This window comes from Aulostomus chinensis, chromosome 2 (genome assembly GCF_037954235.1).
Source record: "Aulostomus chinensis isolate RoL2024-O1b breed Wild chromosome 2, RoL_Achi_v1.0, whole genome shotgun sequence".
Lineage (NCBI taxonomy): Eukaryota > Metazoa > Chordata > Actinopteri > Syngnathiformes > Aulostomidae > Aulostomus > Aulostomus chinensis.
Window position 1 is genome coordinate 19,081,854 of NC_141321.1, and position 17,577 is coordinate 19,099,430.

Below are 17,577 nucleotides of genomic sequence, written 5' to 3' on the forward strand. Positions count from 1 at the left end.
ACCTGCTGGAATACAGCGGCTCAATACCACTCTGTATCAGTAGAAACCAATACCTTGTTGCTGAGCAGAGGTTGCAGGAACATAGATGAGAGAACAGTGCAATAATAGGAGCAAAAGAAGTTCTATGTGGAAGTAAAAGTTATCTGTTTAACATGAAGACCTAATTCAGCATTTATATTTATCTCTTATCTGGATTACATACGTGGCATGCTCAAATCACCAGCACCTGGAATAATCAGATTTCACAATTTATTACGAAACAGCACTGTTGAATTCAACAAAAGAGGTTATTGTGTATGTTGTTGTGTATGGAGAGAAAACAGCCTATTTCATGCCACAACTGCACTGAGTGATGTTGTACTTCACCAAAAAAGTGGATTTTGAATTTGGAAGTGGATTTTGATTTCAAGTACTCACAAATTCGTCTCTTGAACTCACAAAGATGTTCTTTCACTGATAGACCAAATCTCTGTGATTCCAGACTGCAGAAACAGCCAGCCATGTATATTTAGCTTTATGCTAATGGTGTCCTGTTGTTAAACACCAACAAACAATAGCAAAACTGTCCAAAAATGTCCATTTACAGACTCTCAATCTCATCGTATGCACCAAATAAACTATAACCCTTCTGCTTCAGAGTTACTGTGAACAAATTGGTTCATGTGAATGCACCAGCTGGCTGCGCCAATTGATACTTTGTCTTCGACTCACATCGAAGTGTTTGTAGATAACTGAGCATACAGCTCTAAAATGAAGACAAGGATTATTCTGGATGATGTGCCTGAGAACTTGTAAACGTGTGTCTTTTGGACAGTTTTGCTGTTGTTTGCTGTTTCTGGCTACAGCTATAGCACCTGTATTTACTGTATTTACTCTGTCAAAATGGCTGCCGTGACAAAGGCCTATTGACAGATTACTTCAGACAGTAACTAACAGTTAAAACGCTTGAAAATAATGTTTAATCACATTGTTTCACACTTCACAATCATTGTTTGACTGAGATGTGGTTGTGTCGGTTTAGTGTCAGGTGTAACCTGCGAGACCGAATCAGGACCTACTAGAAATGCGGGTATGAGGCAGTGTGATTCAGAGGGGCCATCAAAATTTGTGCCCGTGGCTTGAAAATATCCCAGTTACTTTGACATTTTTTCACTGATAAGAATCATTTCAGTTCCATCCAAGTCCCAGAAGATGTTTTTGCACTATATTTGAAGAAATTCCCTCAAGGGGTTCCTGAGATACTGCTTTAAGGAGATTAGGACAGACAACCTGAAAACACAGCTGTGTCATGATGTGGAGGCTTAAACATTGTTTTTTCTGTGTGTGTGTGTGTGTGTGTGTGTGTGTGTGTGTGTGTGTGTGTGTGTGTGTGTGTATGTATGTGTGTGTGTGTGCATGCCTCTTAAGTATGTTGTCACAGTGACCCTGACTGTTGACCACTAAAATCTTTTCACTTCATCCTCCAGTCCCTGTGAATGTTTGTGGCAGAACTGAAGAAATTTAGTCCAGGCATTCCTGACATACGTATATGACTGATCCTGACCTTTGACCTTTAAGCACCAAATTCTCCAAAGTTCATCTTCAAGTCCCAGTGGATGTTGCTGCCAAATTTTGAAGAAATTCCCTCAAGATGTTCTTGATAGGTGATACACCGTGTTCTTCTCACTGAAATACCTCTGGATCATGGCTATCGCCAGCATGGAGCCATAACAGTACACCCTCAAGAAAAGAGATCTAAACCTGAGCAAATTCAAATTTTGTTATTCATTCTTTTTCTATTCCAAATTTCCTGAGAAAGATTAAAGTATTATATTAATAATTGAATGATTTCCATTCTTCAGCATTTTTCCACTGAAGTTACCAACAGACAATAATGAGCAGCTTGTCAAGTCCATTGATTGGTTGTTCCAAACTCATTTAAATGACTAAGATCGTGTGTGTGTGTGTGTGTGTGTGTGTGTGTGTGTGTGTGTGTGTGTGTGTGTGTGTGTGTGTGTGTGTGTGCGTGCACTCGCCATGATGTTAAATAGCCAGCAAGTCTTTCAGAATTTTGAGAGTAGCCAAAAATTCCGAGCCTGTTGATCGCCAACTAGCAGTGAAATCACCATAGATCCATTGATTTAGGCTGGATTTTTATCATTTGTTCTGTGGAATGAGTATACTGTTTGGTGAAAAGAATGGCATATTGACTGATGTCATACCTTGGGGGTATAGTTGAGTGACAATGAAGTAAAGTAGAAAATAATGAAAAAAGTGAGAAAAATGCCTGAATTTTTGACATTCAATTGAGCCAAATCATGTAGAAATGTATTTTAAAAGTTATTTTTTCAGTGAATGTTGTCAGCACGTGTTTTCTCTATCTGAAATGGATGCATTGACAGCCTACCCAACCAATAGAAGGTTTGAGGGGAAAAATCATTTTTTACATTAAGATTAATGTAAAACAGATAAAAATTAAAGGATGCATACGCTAAAATGCCCACAATTTTTTTCGTGATAGTTCCAGCAGAGCAGACCCTCCAATTATTGGTTCTTAGGGTGTCAGAAAAAACACAAATAAAAAGTATGACAGACCATGTCAGGTTCAACCCATTGAGCTTTGGATAGTTTGGCTGCCCGACTACTGGTTTCTAACTGCACTCCAGCAGAAACACACTGACTGAAGCTTTATAAATGAGTAGACATTACGTGGTTTTAATGTAACAAGTCACAGAGCTGTTAAAAATTACAACTAAACAAAAGGTGTGAGATTGATTCATCTTCCTCAGTCCGAGGGGGCTGTTACCTCTAATAAAGAGAGAAACAAACAAGGAAAGGTTGAATGGGGTTCCCATGAGAGTTTGGGCAGGAACTGTAGATATAATATGCAGGAAAACTAAAGTTCCAACTCATCTATAAGTCATGCCAAGTGTGCGTACTTGAGGTTGATGGCAGGGCCAATGTTTGGTAATGACCAAAATGCAGGTGATGCTGGTGGAGCAGCTTCAGAGGGCAGGCAGGAAGATATCCATACAGGTGAACTTCTGCTCTGGAAGGTCAAGTCCAGTCCATTTTATTTGTATAGTGCCAAATCACAACAAAAGTTATCTCATGAGACTTTACAAGTAGAGCAGGTCTGGTACCACACTCCCTCAATGAATTTACACCCAACAATTCTCCACGAGCAAGCACATCCTGCAACAGCAGCAACCAAAACCTTCCTTTTAACAGGCAGGAATGTCGAGCGGATTCAGGCTCAATGGGGACGGCCTTCTGCTTTGACCGGTTGGGGAGAAAGAGAGCAGGAGGGTGGAGCGGAGACGAAGACAGATAATGGAGGAAGACAGATATAGAGAAGGAAAGAGAGCAACAGAGATAAAGAGAGAGAGAAGTGAAGAGACTGATGGACAGACGGGGACGTTAGCAGGTGGTGCTATGGGTGGGCACTTGAGCCTCTTCAGGTTTGTAGCCTCCTCCAGCAGAATTGAAACTTATTTTTGGTTTGGGATGTATTACTAAACTTATGTCAAAAATGGCAGCAACTCCACTCCCTCAGCCAGAGCCTTGAGGAATAGGTGGCCTCGATAGTGGTGACGCTGGCAGAAGGTTACCTGCATTGTAGTATGTAGACTTGGGTGGGCCATGTTGGATATCGCAGAGGCTACACAGGTTGATCCATGTATACGCTGTCCCGAATACTGAAACAGTCCTCACAGGGGATTTGTGGTGTAGCATCCTTGCAGCCATCGTCCTGGGACGTTAAGAAATTTAGATGGGGTTTGTGCTTGTTGCCAGATCGCGTCTCCTAACTTGAATCAGTTGAAAAGGCCATGTACTCTGTCAGATTTTGCAGGATACCAGAGTAACTGCTACTGCTAATCATCTCCCGATATTGAACCTCAATTGGATTAATAAAAAAAAACAAAAACATATCAGACCTGTCCAGGGTGAACCCCGCCTCTCGCCCGTTGACGCTGGGATAGGCTCCAGCCCCCCGCGACCCTTAATGTGTAGGAATAAGCGGAAGATGACGATGGATGGAAAAACATATCAGATAATGGAGTTTTTCTCCTCAAGAAAAATTGTTTGGCAATAATCAATGCAGAAAAAAAATCATATACAAAACAGTTCAGCTACTGATGAACTGATTCTGCCTGTAGTTGTTGGGAGCAGGAGAGTACAGGAAAAAAAATGTCTTTTTTACCCAGAAAAACTTGAGTTTAATTTTTCTGAAAACGCCTCAACAGTTACACCCAAAGAAACAGAAAGTGAAAGCTCTTCTTGAACCATTTGGAGTAAAGACATGATTTCAAACTGACTAGAAAAGAGGCTTTTACAGTGTGTGTGCTCCTGGCAAAAATGCCACACTTTGAATATTTTTTTCCCAAGGATATAAAAATATATAACTTCGGATGGGAATTTTTGAGTCATCTATGTTATTTCTTCAACAATTCAGGTGCATCTCTCTTTCCAAGTGGGTGCATCCAGCTGGGTCAGTGGTTTACGCATGGATGACACATGCTAACTCTGCTTTATGTAGGGGAACCCCTTCGCTGTGCTTACATCTACCCACCACAGCAGCATGCTGTTGAAAACCCAACTTCATTCTGAAACAGTTGTTTTGACAATCTGTTACGATTGTCTCAGTCTCTAACTGCAGGAATGGGGGGAGGTACTCATCTTCATTGCAGGCTCTCATCTATTCTTGAAGTGATATGGAAGTTTTGATTGGTTGAATGACAACGTCAATCACAGAGTCAGAGTTCAGAGGCTATCTTAAAACCTTTCATTTATTGTAATGAAAACTCTGATGGACATATTCAGTGAAATGCTGACAGAAATGATGACAGCTGTGGCTTTTGAGGCCATTTTACAGGACATTTACAGGTATAATTGTGAAGTTTTAGTACAGATATAGATTGTCAGGACCATTGGCAATGCAAGACCTTTTTTTTTTTTCTTTTTTTGTGGAACTTTGATTACAACTGTTGATAACTTGTTAGCCTTTATGGTTCAGAGTTAACACAAATGATTGTTCGAGAATGTTGAAGGTGGAAGTTTGGTGCATTTAAATGACTTTCCTGGACAGTCTGGATGGCCCACAGTGAGCCGTCGCAGCTGAGGTAGTTAGAAATAATAATGACTATAATAACATACAACATTATGATATGGAATATTTATATAAAATATAAGAGGCAGTAAAATAAAATAAAGAGGTTCCTCTTATATTTCCAGGCCAGTGTTTGCTGTTGATTCCCCATGTCATCTGGCATTGAAGATACTGAAAAAAGACAAAATGTATGTGACAAAAACAACAACAACAATGATTTCTGCGTTCAAATATTCATTTAAAATATTCAATACAATAGAATCTAATTGAAAAAAACTGAAATTTCTAGTACATGGGAAAACCATGAATTTTGCAATAAGATATTGATATAAGATAGAGGAGGTAATAGATCACAATAAGATTTTTTAAAAATATTTCAAGTCTAGCACTAACAGCTGGTGCTGATTTAGAGTTTCTGGGTCACTTTACATGTAAGCCTTGGAAAAAAGAAAAAAACACGCCATTTATGACAATCGAACAAAATTTCAGTAGAATAGTCATACAATATAGGAGGTAATAAAAAGCAATAAAAGAGGAAAGAGGTGTTTGTTAGATATGTTAAGCTACATACACAATTGCTGTGTTTAATGATATTCTATGTTGTTTGGAAGTCAAATTTCCTGTACTGTTAAAGAAGAAATCCATTTAAAGGTACAACAGAGGACACAATTAATGCCTGTCAAAGACAACCAATAAAGAAATTGTTAAAATACATCTCAACTCAGTCAAGAAGCCTCAGAAAAATCCACGAATCAATGATATTCTGGCAAAAATGGTTCAAAATTGAACCCTTTAAACATTTTGTCCAAACTGGTGGTGGATCAGGTGGTACATAACTATTGGTGTGAGATATAACACCCTAATTTATCTGGTCTGTTCTGTTGTTTTTGGACATGCGACTGAACCTTGGATGGTCTGTTGGTAGAAAATGCATGAATTGTTTTCATGTGAAGTCTCTTGTGCACATGATTCAAAGATCAATTGCTTTTTGTGAGCGATGTATCTTCTATTGCTGACCATGAAAAAGTGATGTTAATGTGAACTCCTGGAAGGCAGCATCAGATTAATCTTACATGGACTGATAGCTGTACAAAGATAACAAAGATAAGTTTTTCACCCTAAAGTCTTGAAGGAGATCCCCTGAGAGCAGTACGTCCTGTTCCATGCCAGAAACAGTCCTCTTGACTGTTAGGTTTGTTTTTATGGATCATAATTATTTTTATTCAGTAGGTCTTCTATGCACTGTGGAACAGGAAACAGGAAAAAACAATAAAGTAATTTTTAACTGTCACTTTTAATTTTTTTCTCTGCATAACACTAATAAAAACAAAACCCGTTTTAGCTGAATGGGATGAAACGTTTTTGTTCATGAAGTACCACCAAAAAAACACCGCAGAAGGTAATCCCTTCATCATTCTGACATTTCTTACTACAACAATCCTGTATTTTTCATCAAAGTTATTGCATTGCCTCTGTTCAGTTCTCATAATCACTACAAAAGTGGCATGACTATGTTTGAAGCTTCCTCACTTTGATGCTTTTGCTGTCTTATAAAAACAGGACCGGTTGTTGGTTCTTCTTCACATCAAAGTGGATTTTTGTCAATTACCCTTTCAGCAGCAGGGATGCCTTTGGAGCAAGAGGTTGAAGCAGCACGACAACCCAGCTGTGTCCTTGGCTTGTAGATGGATGCGCCAGAAAAAAAAAGAAAGAAAAAGAGATGATTGCAAGTACAGTGAAGAATGGCACCTCTTTATAGAAGTAAATTTTGATGTGAATGGGGAGCTTACACCTTCTCTCTAGACAGGCAAATGCTAATTCCATATTTAAAATTCAATGTGAGACAGGCAATCACTGTGCAAGTAAATACTCATTATAAGTGCAGTGTGCAATCAGCAATCATGACAAATGTGGCTGCTCAATATATTTTTCAGAAAAAAATCTCTTGTCTTAAAACACTGTTTTCCTTTTTTTACATCTGCATATTTTGCTATAAAGAGCTAGACTGCTGTCTGGTTTGAGGGCGAATGGAATGTTCGCCTATCATTTCTCCTTGATGTGATTCATTTTGATATAAATTAGCATCACAGGCTTATCAGCAAAGGTCAGGTCACTCAAGTCAAATATTTATGCAGGTAGTGACATGGAAGCACTCATTTATAAAGGGTGGTGATGTGCCTCTTCACTTAGTATTTCAACTTTCAGCAAGGAAATAATTTAATTCATCCATTTTCTGTACCACTTATCTGTTAAGGGTTGCAGGGGGCCGGGGGGGCAGGGACGCTGGAGTCTATCCCAGCTGACATTGGGCGAGAGGTGGAGTCACCCTGGATGGGTCACCAGTCCATCAGGGGCAATTAGGGGCTTGGTATCTTGCTCAAGGATACTTTAACATGCTGAGCCAAGTTAGGCTCAAACGAGCGACCCTTCGGTTGAGAGACGGACTCTCGACCATTGAGCCATGCTGCCCCCCAAGGAAATGATTCTTAGTGTTTGTTTTGAGGGCACAGGCTGCTGTCGTGCTGCAGGACAGCACAGGGAAAACTGCAAACTCAGTATAGTTCAATTAATGCCAGTTAAAGGAGCAGTAACTGATTAATACATTTTGATATGACAAAAAACAAAAAAAAAACAAAACAGTTATTCTTAAATCAGTGCCATGCAATTATTGAGGTGTGTGATTAAAAATATTCCTCATTTTACTAATAATAATAGAAGAAGAACAAAAATACAGCAAATTCTGTATATTCATTGTTCAGATTTTCAAAATGTCATCCAGCTTTGGTAAAATTTGGAGAGAATGTGGTTGCAGGACAGAAGTGTAAAACACTGGAGTCACTGTGGACATTAGGAACCAAGGAAAATGAAATTCATGAGCAAAAACATCTCCTCGGTCCTCATCTTTTCTGTGAGTGTCTGATTTATCAAATCATCACTCTGGCTGGAGCTGCTCTGTCTCCTTCATCTGTGGTAGTTTATGCAGACAATCATGATATGATCTATGAATTATACATGAAAGAAATATATCTTACATCTGAGGAGACAATTCACAGCTCCAGCTTGTATTCTAAATTTTAATGTCAAACAATTGCTTAGTTTAACTTAAAAACAGAAAAAAAGATTAGAGTTAATTAAATCGAATGCCTTTGTATTTGTATAGACTCATAGAAATACGTTAAATTGACCTTACATTCTTGTACTGACGGGATTTTTCTAATTAGCTTTTGGTCTTTTTAAATTGCCTTTATAAAATATGTTGATCATGTTCTCTCTTGTTATTCTGCTGTTCATCTCCTTAGCGCTGCAGCAGTGATGGATGTGTGTGGGATATGCCTCTGGAGCTGGTTGCCATGGTGAAACTTCATGGTGTAAAATTGTGAAGTGGCATTAAGTTTTTGAGCTATAAGACTGTATAATTAGGTACCACTCGTACATTAGCCAGCTCTGAGTGTGAACACATTAAACGTCATTTCCCTTCACACGATAGAGGATGCTGTCTTACTGATCTTGTGATGTATGTTGAGGATATTGATTATATCTATTGATTTATATCAGAACATAGGGGCTGCACGGTGGTGCAGTGGTTAGCACTGTGGCCTCACAGCAAGAAGGTTCTGGGTTCGAGTCCTGGCTCGGGCACGGGATCTTTCTGTGTGGAGTTTGCATGTTGTCTGCGTGGGTTCTCTCCGGGTACTCCAGCTTCCTCCCACAGTCCAAAAACATGCAATTGGGGACTAGGCTGATTGAATACTCTAAATTGACCGTAGGTATGAATGTGAGTGTGAATGGTTGTTCATCTCTCTATGTTGGCCCTGCGATGGACTGGCGACCTGTCCAGGGTGAACCCCGCCTCTCGCCCGTTGACGCTGGGATAGGCTCCAGCCCCCCCGCGACCCTTAATGTGTAGGAATAAGCGGATGGATGAATAATAATGGATTTATATCAGAACATAGATAGTGCAGTGAGAGGAAGACAACTGTTGCATTTGTTTGCTATTTTAGGGGACATATATATCCACAGAAATGTTCACTGATTTAAGTTTTGAGGCATGAAGTCGGCAATCAATATTCACTATTAAATTCAAGTTAGAAAAGCAAACAAATACAATTGAATAGCTGATCGCGGTGTTTTTTTAATGTAACAGGATTGTCCCGTGTTTGTGTTTATGTCACAACATATATTTTTTTACATGCAATAGTTTCATTTTCACTACTGCTTTACTTTAAACAGGGCAGACAGACAGATAAGAGCCAGTTAGATGGTCACTTATCCCGAGACCAAACATTAAAAACAAACAAAAAAAACACACGTGTAAGTTCATTTTAAACGTCAAAATTCATTCTGTATTCTTAAACTTCAGCTTGAAAAGCTATAAACTTTTGTTTTCTTTAGTTAGAAATACAAATGTGTGAATTCCATTTGCTTGTCCCCAGATGCCATTAGAAATAAAATAATGTCTGTAGCTTTCTTCAACAAGGTATTTTATCTGCAGGGAAGCTTTAAGTACCAGCATTTTAAAAGGTGGAACTAAAAACAAAGGTATCACTGAGTCACATTTTCCACAAATGTTAAGTACAATTTAATGCTAAAATAGTTTACAACAGAAACTTGATAAATACAGAAATAAAAAGTGTGTAGTTCTTCCAAAAAGCATTAGGTGTGTGTTTGCAGTGACTCCATGAATGAGCAGACTGTGAGGCTTGAAATGCAACATTGGAGCTGTTGTACAGCTCCTCCATGTGTCTGAGTCATCAATGCACATTTCATGAGGCTGGTTGATGAGTCCCCCTGTTGGTCAAGAGAAATACAACCCACCCAGCCAACAACACACACTCACGGCAATGTTCCTGCTGGCTGCAGGCAAAGCCAGAAGTTAATTAATCACAGCGATCAGTCAAGGTGACAAGGTCATAATGTGCTTGTGTTTCTGCATGTGTGTCGTTACTTCAAGTAGATATTACGGTAAATAGCCTACCAGTGAGCTTTTATATGATAATTAGTCTCCACAGTTGCCATGGTCACAAGAGCAACTGTGTATCAGAGGAGGCGGCATGACACACACACTCACAGTGAGAGAGAGAGACAGAAAGAGAGAGAGGGGGGGAGAGAATCAGCCACAACCTCCACACAAAGATGCTGACTTAGGATGCAAATGTTTCATACATACACACCACCACCACACTGTCTCCATCTTTGTGTATGGAAGTTAAACATTCATGAGTGCAGTTCTCTCATTTGTGAAATGACCTGAGAGTCAGAAAGACATGCTTCACTTTATTTTTCATGGAAAGGTGTTTCAGTTGAATATGACCTCATGGTGGCTGGTGAGGAGGACTTTCAAAATCGATGAGACATTCAAGCTACAGCCCAATGACATACTTGCCATTTCCTGTTTTTATTGTGTTTTTACTTGTCTGATTCAGGGTTTCAGACAGATGACAGCTGTGTTTGGAGATTATTGAGATGCTAGATATCAAATACGAGGATGTAAAGTATGAGCAGAAACAGCTGTGACAGGAGGAGTCGTGTGTCTGACGCTTTAAAGATAGATACAGAGATAAACTGTACAGCACCTGACAAGGCGAGACCTTCATTTAACATCTCTGCCTCGCTGCTGTTGTTGTATCATGAGGGTGTGAAGTATGTCGTTGTGTCAGTATATTTGAGGTTCAGTTCTTAAAACCTCTTTGAAGAATGAACCCGAGAAAGTAAAATTCGGCTTGAATTATGTAATTTGGTTGACCTTAAGAATCAATTTTGTACCGAACTACCATAAATTTATATACAGTAAGATTATGTTGGGTTCAAAATATGTTACACTTTCATATGCCAAAGAGTATTAAATTCAGTTATACTGTAAATGCTGTTTTAGGATGAGATCACTCTCCTTAGATTTGATACATGTGAACTATGCAAAATACAAATTACATGGACTGCTGGCTGGAGAAATATGGAATGATACATTAACTGTAGGTGGATAAATCTCACATCCTTGATTTTCCTTTCCATTCAGTCCTCACTGTGAGTATGAAATGTGATTTTAACTATTTTTCAGTCACCCTCTGTATTTTTCAGTGACCTATTTTTCCCAGCCAATTTTTTTCCCCGTTGATGTAAATAAGATTACATTAACCGTTTTCCATCGTATGAATTCTTTGTGACTCCCAAAAGCTGAAAGATCAGCCACGGATATATAGCTTGAAGTTAATGGCGACTGATGGCTAATAATAGCGACAGGAGGAAAACAACAGCAACATCGTTCAAAAATGTCACTTTATAACCACCTTAGCATGTTCGTCTGGTATAATCAATCAGATCTCAATTGAATGCACAGAAATCCACAAAATTTATTTTGATCTAAAAATGAACTAAATATATAACCTTCTGTTTGGGGGGGTTTGGGGACTAGCACTCGCTGGTCATGCTAGGCATAACTACTTGCTCACACTTGTTCACTGTAGTACCAGCTGCAGTTATACAGTAGTTAGTTATTTTATAGTTCAAATCAACGTATTTGTGGATTACTGAGGATACGCTGGCTAGTTACTGATTATTCCGGATGATATGCTTGAAGGTAGCTATTGTTAGCAGCTAGTCACCATTACCTTCAAGGTAAATATCAGTGGCTGGCGCTCAAAGAAGTGATACAGGAGGTAAACATGTCTTTGGGAGTGCAGGACACCTTTGTGAGTACTTGACAGATAAAATACACTTTTTGCAAAAGTGAAACATCACTTTAAGTTAAAGGCTTCATCAATTTGTATGAGTGAATATGCATAGAGTCCAGGTAGTGTAATGAGGGGCTCATGTAGGTTAAAACTGTTCTGATGTTATATTCTTCATTTCTGTGGCATATAGAGTGGAAAAAACAGCTTCATAGTATCTATAATACAGAGTATATGAATAATGTACCTGAAAATATATAGATAAGTATATACTACAAATAATATCGGAAAGAATGTAATAATAATGTTAATATGATTTTCAAATTAGGTGATTGCTCCCATTTATTTGTAATGTTTTTTTAAGGTTAATATCAGCACTGTTTAAAGAAAAATGTTGTGGGGGACTTCTGAGCACAGACTGACAGTATAACAAAACTGGTTCTATATCTGTGAATAAAAATTTTTATGAGTTGCACTTCTGATATTTTAAGTCACGTTTTAGTTTTCTTGAGAGGAAAACACATCTGTGTGTATGGGAAAATATGGCAGATGACTCATGAGTCACACTGAGACTTACGTCTCTTGTCATCATAAGCTGTGATGTGCATCGTTCTCTGTTGCCCCTGGATACAAGTGGTTTCTAAATGGAAAGCCCTCCATAAATACACATTTAGCACAGCTCAAGATGTCATCGTGTTGGTTGATGTTTAGAGGTTCATTAACATCGCTGGGATGTATTCAGGATGTGTTTATGTTATATTTAACAAATACCCCAAGTAGTCAGGAGAGATCAATTGTGATGATGTTCTCGTCCTGGCCTATGAATATGGTTGCAGTGGGTTTGCAAGTAAAAGTTTGGGGACACACCTCACTCATATTTACAGTATAGATTTTGTCTGCTGCTCATTATTGATTGGTGGACGAAGCACCTCTAGTGTAATATGATTGTTAGAATATCTAGAAACAAAAGCAGGAATGTCTCCAGAGCGTGCTGGAGTTCATTGCTGGGTATTCATCCCATGGTATTTACAGACGGCAGCAGCACACTGTGGCCACTTACACAAATAAAGCTGCAGCTGGGAAGAAAGAACTTTGGTGTATTGAAGCAGTCTATCTAGCTGCCTCACTGGGACACTGGGACACTTGGACACTGGGACGATGTTTCATCCAGCATGACATTCTCTTATCCAAATCATGTTTTATGCATTCCCTCAGTGGGGTACCGAGAGATGAGGTACAGGGATTTATGTTGATACAAGGTCTCTCCTCTGTGCGTGCGTGTGTTTTTCTGTGCGTGCGTGTGTTTTTCTGTGTGTGTGTGTGTGTGTGTGTGTGTGTGTGTGTGTGTGTGTGTGTGTGTGTAAACTCAACCACAAATAGTCTCTCAAAATCTTTAAATAGCTTATTTTGATGCTTCAGGAAAGAAGTAGTCTCTAAAAATGTAACACAAATGTGAATTTTAGATTTTTCTCAATTTGTTGGTTCAAGCAATACCAAGTTAGAGAATCAATAGAGAGCAGAAACACATTAGATTCATTCAGTGCTGGATTGAAGCCAAAACACTCATTCACTTTTCAGTCTTATCATGCAGAAACTCACACACACTTTCTGCACAACACATTCTGTTGTACAGATTTATACATCCCCTCAAAATAGGGATGCTACTGTTTATTCCTCTCAGCACTGGTTTCATCCTCCTCCCATCATTCATCAATAGATTTCTTGCTTCATTTTTATTTATTTATTTATTTATTTTTACAATGCCTCCATCCATGACTGATGATATTATCCACTAAATTGAAGCTGGAATGTTAAGATGGCTGCTCATCTACACTGTGGTGGGCCTCCATGGGTTGTTCCTGGCTGGCAGTGCAGTGTAATTTGTCACTCCCATTGTTTAACCAGCTCCTCTGATGTCGTATTTTACACGTGTCATTCATAGTTGGTGCAGTGGAAAATTATAATGACGCTCTCTGGCACTTAAGTGTGACAAGATCAATCAAATACTCGGTGATTATGAGAAGTGGCCCCTCTCTGATACTCCCAGATGTGGTTTGAATGGTACCCAACGATGTGAAAATATTTGTACTTCTACTGTTGTTTTTCTGGTCAGAAACAACCCCCCCCCCCCCACACACACACACACACACACACACACACACGCCTTTCTTGAGCGAAAAGTGAACTTTTAGGAAAAAGGTTTTTTTTATGGTAAGGTTGGTAAGTCAGCTTTCAGGGAATGATGGTTTCTGAGTTTCTCATCACTCAAAGTCATAAAGTAACTTGCAGTTGTGTACAGAAAACATGACAGGATTTCAAAAGCCAATAATAACTTTCAACATCAAGTATCACTCATAAGATGTTGCACCATCTAATATCAGCTATTATTGATTCATTACACTTGTTTACACATAATTAAACAGGTGAGCATCAGGAAATAACACCCACCCTCTTAAGCCTGATGCCAGTAGGGCTGATTTAGCTTGTACTGTAATATTGCTGTCACAATCCCTCGGCTGGTACCCAGTCTTGCTGAAGGGCCACACTCTCCAGTGTATGATGTGACATTATGTGGATCCGCTAAGTGAATCATTCCTGAGCTGTGCCGAAATTGCCGTCTTCGAAGTCTGTATTTCAAGGCTGAAAACATCATAAGAGTTTGACAGGGCAAATGCATTTCACAGCTTCTCCAAATGTGGCAAATGTAATTTTTTTCTTTTTTTTTGAATTTGGAAGACAAGACCAGTTTATCAGTTGCAACTTAGTCAAGAGTCCCAGCTGCAGACACCATGGCCACAGAGGCTATTGGGATACAGAATATGAATGTAGTATCATCAAATTACTTCCCACTTGCCAAGAACTGGTGTTCCAGATCACAGATCCATCAGTGGAAGATTGAAATACATGAACTCAATGAATTTCATCAACATATACAAATATGTTGAAAATTGAGTAGCTGACATGTTCCTTCCTCCTAAAAAGCAGATCTGTTCATCACCAGACTAATTCATTTATGATTTTTTCATTCATTAGAATAATTCTAACAACTGAATTTCAAGAATGTTCCATGTTTTTTTTCAATTCATGATACAGTATATTTATGTTCTCACAACAGAAAAAGAAAAAGTGAAATTTTCCATATAAGAAATAGCCTCCTAGCTCAGTCAGGATTCTCACACAAAGTTTATAACTTACTTTTATTTATCTTTGATTTATTGTGTTTTAATATTTTACTCGCTTATTTTATTACTATTGATGGTATTGAGCTATACTTTTTTACCATTTATTTCTTCTTTCCGCTTCAGTCTTTTTCTGTGTTTCTATATAAAGGACTTGTTTTTGAAAAGTGAACGTGTTACTATTATAAAACTGTAGCTTTTTTGTGAAGTGAAACTGTTATTTATTTGATTACAGTGCAACACAAATATAGTAACCCGCATATAAACACCTGCACAAAGCTAAATGTCACTTGTCAGTATTCACGTGTCCTGCATGTTTGATCAAGCTGATATATTATTAAAGCCACGCGCTCTCCAGCTGCGTATTCACCAGTCTGATTAAGACAAGCAGACACAAGCCAGGGATCCATTTTAACATCAGTGTGTGCCGTCTATGCCAGGACCATTATTATAATTACTGTTACTGCTCATGGCCTTCTGTTACCAACAATAACATGCCTCTGGGAAAAATGTATGAATTCTGGACTGGAAAAATTCAATTTGCCCAGAGATCTTATCATTCCTTGTTACGTGCTGCGTTGATGGTAAGCCCCGATGGAAAAAAAGAAAAGAAAAAGAAAGTCTTTTCTATGATAGGGTCCAGTTGGAAGGAGAGGATCATTTTACTTGTAAAAAAACAAAACTGTACCAACGTGCCTCCCCTTCACGTCTAATTCTCTCGTGACCAAAGCAAAACTTCAAAGACCGCTCTGCAGCATCAAATCTTGAACAGGGTGCTGTGCTTACACCCATTCCTTAGTGGAATGGCTTGTTCCATTTAGCGCCACTTTCATCACACACAGCTGATATGCACACACACACACCATTAACCACAGAGCCTCACCAACAATCACTTACATTCATTTACAATTTACTGCCATCATAAGTAAAATATAAATAGTTGTCAATATGTTGCATGTATTTGTTACAGAGCCGTGTAAAAATCCTGTTTTTAGGGTGATAAGCTCACTCAGCATTTACCCATCATGTGACATTTGTAGAAGTAGCACCTCGCACGTGCTGACAGCAGCTCACATGTCTGTCCACCGTCCATATGCACAGTCGTGGAGACATGTCAGACTTGTAAATGTTCCTGAGTTACAGAGGAGAATGCTCTTCTGATCATGTTATAATAATGCTCAGGTGATTCACTTGATGAGGCAGATGGGACTGAATATGTGAAATAAAATACATTAAATGAATAACGATAATGTTAAATAGATGAACACTTTAAAAAGGGCTTTGACGGACAGTAGAAAGCACGATAGGAACACGAAAGGAGGGAAAGCTAAGCAGAGGCACAAGCCAATTAAGGTTAAGTTAATAAAAAGTTAATACAGTAAAAGACCCAAAACAAAACAACAGTAACATAAACAATGAAAGGACAAGAGCACTGAAAGGACAACATCACAAAGAAGCAAGTCTGTATTATTGAAGCTATTTTATCCTGCAAGCCTCATCTCCTCAGGCTCACGCTCCAACGCTGAAGGGTCCTGATGGCAAATGAACGGTCCCCTTTACACTCAAGGCTCGACTGTGGAACAGCCAGAAAGGCCCCGCTGGAGGATCTAAGTCTGCGACCTGGCTAGGGGGTCATCACCCCTGTTGTAGCTTAACATGCTTTAACAGTTAGAATCTTAAATCAATACTAAAATGAATCAGGAGCCTTAAAGCAGAGATCAGTGTGATGTGATGTTGTTTAAAACCAGTGAGAAGCTCAGCTGGAGGGGAGAGGGAGGATGAGGTTACGAAGTCAGAGAAAACTTTTTCCAGGTTAAGAGTTTGATACCAGTGATTTAAACGTGGAAATGGTTCTTATTTGAAAGAAACAAGACTGGACACATTTTTTGCTACTCTATGTGGCTCATCATAACTTCCTGAATTGAAATGTTCGGATGTAATGGGTTATCAGTATTTTTTAGTAACACGTACATTTTTTTTCAAAGGATATTAATGTTGCTTGTCATGAATTTTTATGTTTCCTGATTTTATATTCTGGGTATTTTAAGACAACTTCTCATTTTAAACTAATTTTTGTCTTTTATTTCTGAAACAGAAAAATTTCTTTCTGTTGGTTTTGCTCCTATTTCATTTTTTTACAGCTTCACCTTACCAGTCCATTGTCAGTGATGATGTTTTCTCAACAAATAAGTTGTGAAATTAATCATTGATACAGTGTCCTTGACAACAGCTCCACTGTCTTTACCCAAGTCCCATTTTTGTATAATTCTGAGTGCTTTATGTCAGCTTCACATACTGTGTCAAATCTGTTCAGAACATCGAGTAGATTCTGACCTTTGTAGCATGAAATCTGAGTTTTGTATGGTTTGGTCCCCTTTCTATAGGAATTAAGCCCAGAATGAACTACTAACCAAAAAGATTTTGCCTGTAGCTGTTTCTTCAGACATCAGAGAGTAAGATGCCTCCATCTCCACTTATTAGAATGAGATTTTCATACCCAAATTATTTTTCAATTGTTGTTTTTAATTCATTTTCTCAAAATCAGCACGTGGCCATGACTCTTGCAACTGATGAAGCTGACTTGAATCGCCTCCTTGTGAAGCAGTTTTCGTTACAAGGAAGCGGCTTGATTTAACTGTCTATA

At 38.7% G+C, this 17,577-nt stretch overlaps 1 protein-coding gene across 2 annotated transcripts in view; it reads left to right on the plus strand.

Annotated features, from left to right (window-relative positions):
* The window catches only part of tub (TUB bipartite transcription factor), a 52,517-nt gene that overhangs the window by 5,234 nt on the left and 29,706 nt on the right, over window positions 1–17,577 (plus strand). The window lies entirely within an intron of this gene.